The sequence below is a fragment of the Vespa mandarinia genome, chromosome 2, assembly GCF_050613455.1.
Source record: "Vespa mandarinia isolate Hongniang chromosome 2, ASM5061345v1, whole genome shotgun sequence".
NCBI lineage: Eukaryota > Metazoa > Arthropoda > Insecta > Hymenoptera > Vespidae > Vespa > Vespa mandarinia.
Window position 1 is genome coordinate 2,887,501 of NC_140811.1, and position 2,500 is coordinate 2,890,000.

The window sequence follows — 2,500 nt, forward strand, 5'->3', positions numbered from 1 at the left end:
AAAAAAGAAAGATTTAAATAGAAAGGAAAAGGTTGGAAAGATTGAAAGGATTAAAATCTTACAAGAAAAGGAAGAAAGAAAAAAGAAAAAAGAAAAAAAAAGAAAAAGAAAAAAATTAATAATCGAAACCATATGAAAATTTATTTTTCTTTTACGACGTATGAGAGTAACGTTTTCCCTCACCCTTCTCTGTTATTCCAAGAAGAAGAAGAAGAAGAAGAAGAAGAAGAAGAAGAAGAAGAAGAAGAAGAAGAACAAGAAGAAGAAGAAGAAGAAGAAAAAGAAAAAGAAAAAGAATAAGAAGTATCTGTGAGTAAGTAAAAAAGTCGAGTCGATTATGCAGTTGTCTCTTGGGATACGTGTCAAAGAGAGTAGAAGCGAGAGAGAAAGAGAGATAAAGAGAGGGAGATATATATATAGAGAAAGAGAGAGATAGATAGATAGATAGATAGATAGATAGGTAGAGAGAAAGAGAGAGAGAAAGAGAGAGAGATAAGACGAGAGTCAGTAGGCGCGAGCTCAGTTGCTCGCTCGCGCGCAAGGCAGAAGTATCCGAGACAAATCGCTACAAGGATACATAACTTTCCCGTCGGAAGGGGTTTCTTTGCGGTTTATGTGCGAGAGAGGAAGAAAGAGGGACGAGGCAGGAGGAAGAGGAGGAGGAGGAGGAGGAAGAGGAGAAGGAGGAGGATATGGAGGAAGAGAAGATGGAGGAGGAAGAGGATGAAGAGTAGAAGGGTGGGAGAAGAAAGAAAGCAAGAGAGAAGGAATGTCATGCAATGTGTCCGGCCAAACCGAACACCATAGACTTAACGCGCCAAGGCAACCAAGCAACCAACCCCCTTCCTTTCTCGAAGAAAACGCCAGTCCGTTTACCAACGACTACTAAACAAGTACGCAAGTAGCAAGGAGCAGCGACGTCGAAGGAGGAGGTTTACCGCGAAGCTTATATTGCGGTAAGTGGGCAACCATTGTCCCGTAGTAAGTAACGGCCCGGTAATACTATTTTCCTATTTCTCGCACCAACGTGCCCGTAATCCACAACTTATCTCTGTTCTTTTTCTTATGCCCTTTTCTATGCTCTTTCCTATTCATTTATTTTCTATTCTTTAAACCTCCATCCCCCTCCATACCATCCCCCTTCTCTCCTTATACCCTAAGAATAATTCTTCTACCCTGAGGAAATCGACACACCTATATTTTCCTATATATTTTCCATATAGGGGAACACTTATTTATCTCAGTTTATTCCTACGGGGTATAGTTTGTCTTCGACGTTTTGAGAAAATCATTATTATTCGATTCGGTTTTTCTTCTTTATTTTTTTTTCCTTTTCTTTTTCTTTTTCTTTTTATTTCTTTCTACTTCTTGACTTTTAACCCGTTGACTTCTTCTTACTCGCTTGTATAACATTTACTCGTGATCCTAGTAGATAGGTAGTAGCAATAGTAATAGTAGTTGTAGTAGTTGTTGTTGTAGTAGTAGTAGTAGTAGTAATAATAGTAGTAATAGATAGAAGTTATTTAGAGATGATGGGGGATGATTTTTTTTTTCATCTTTACTGCTTTCCCATGTTCAAAATCTTATTTTCAAATATATCCAGGTAATAATACGAAGATTTATTATTCAAGTATAGTGATGATCTTTATTGGTGTGTATCTTTTTGATATAACTTTTACATATCTCATCTTAATTTTCATATAACTATTTAGACAACAATAATTCAAGAACAGCAATAATGTTTATCGGTTTCTGTCTTTTCAATCTAATTTATATACATACATACATACATACATACATACATACATACATACATACATACATACATATATATATATATATGTATATATATCATGTTAATTTTCTGGTACTAATCCAGACAGCAATAATTCAAGGACCATGATGATTTTTATTGATCTTTACACTTTCAATGTAATTTTCAAAAATATATCCTTTTATTTTTCAGATATTAATTCAAATGGCAATAATTCAAGAACAATGACGAATTTTTATTTCCGATTTTCAAATAGATATTTTTTCGATTCAGTTTGAGAGATTATAAAAGAAAAGAAAAGAAAAGAAAAAAAAATAAGCAGACCAAAAAAACAAGGACAAAAGGAGGAAGGAAAGAAAGACGAAAAAAAAGAACGATAAGAGAGAAAAAAACACAAGGGGGAAAAGAAATAATGGTCTAGATAAGACGAATAAACGAATTGATACGAATTGACCACAAGAGAGGGTATCGCGTTTCATGTAAATACTTCCGTCGGATTTCCACGAATTTAGAAAAGGTCCAAGAGGTCTGCTGCTACAGATATTCGGGACGAAAGGCGATGCACGTTTAAGATCCGAGTTGCATTATTTCCGGTCGATTCTCTTCCAACGGGGTATCTCGTTACAGCGGACTTTATTCGGGCTCCAATCTGCGCAATTACATCTCGGAACGATATCAAAGGTTCGTTTTCTCGTGAACGGAACCAGAGAGAGTCCAGGGAGTTTG

The 2,500-nt window shown here is 35.8% G+C and overlaps 1 protein-coding gene and 1 long non-coding RNA gene across 4 annotated transcripts in view; one reads left to right on the forward strand and one right to left on the reverse strand.

Annotated features, from left to right (window-relative positions):
* Positions 1–2,500, reverse strand: part of ft (cadherin-related tumor suppressor fat) — a 102,639-nt gene that overhangs the window by 79,498 nt on the left and 20,641 nt on the right. The gene's annotated exons all lie outside the window — the stretch shown is intronic.
* The window catches only part of LOC118439809 (uncharacterized), a 4,140-nt gene continuing 2,054 nt past the window's right edge, over positions 415–2,500 (forward strand). Inside the window, exons 1-2 of one of the 3 annotated variants that reach the window (XR_014983821.1) lie at positions 415–956; positions 1,967–2,500. The exon at positions 1,967–2,500 is cut by the window's right edge and continues 185 nt beyond it. This is a non-coding gene — a long non-coding RNA (uncharacterized LOC118439809). The remainder of the gene's footprint in view (positions 957–1,966) is intronic. The other 2 variants (XR_014983819.1, XR_014983820.1) reach the window with 2 other exon arrangements.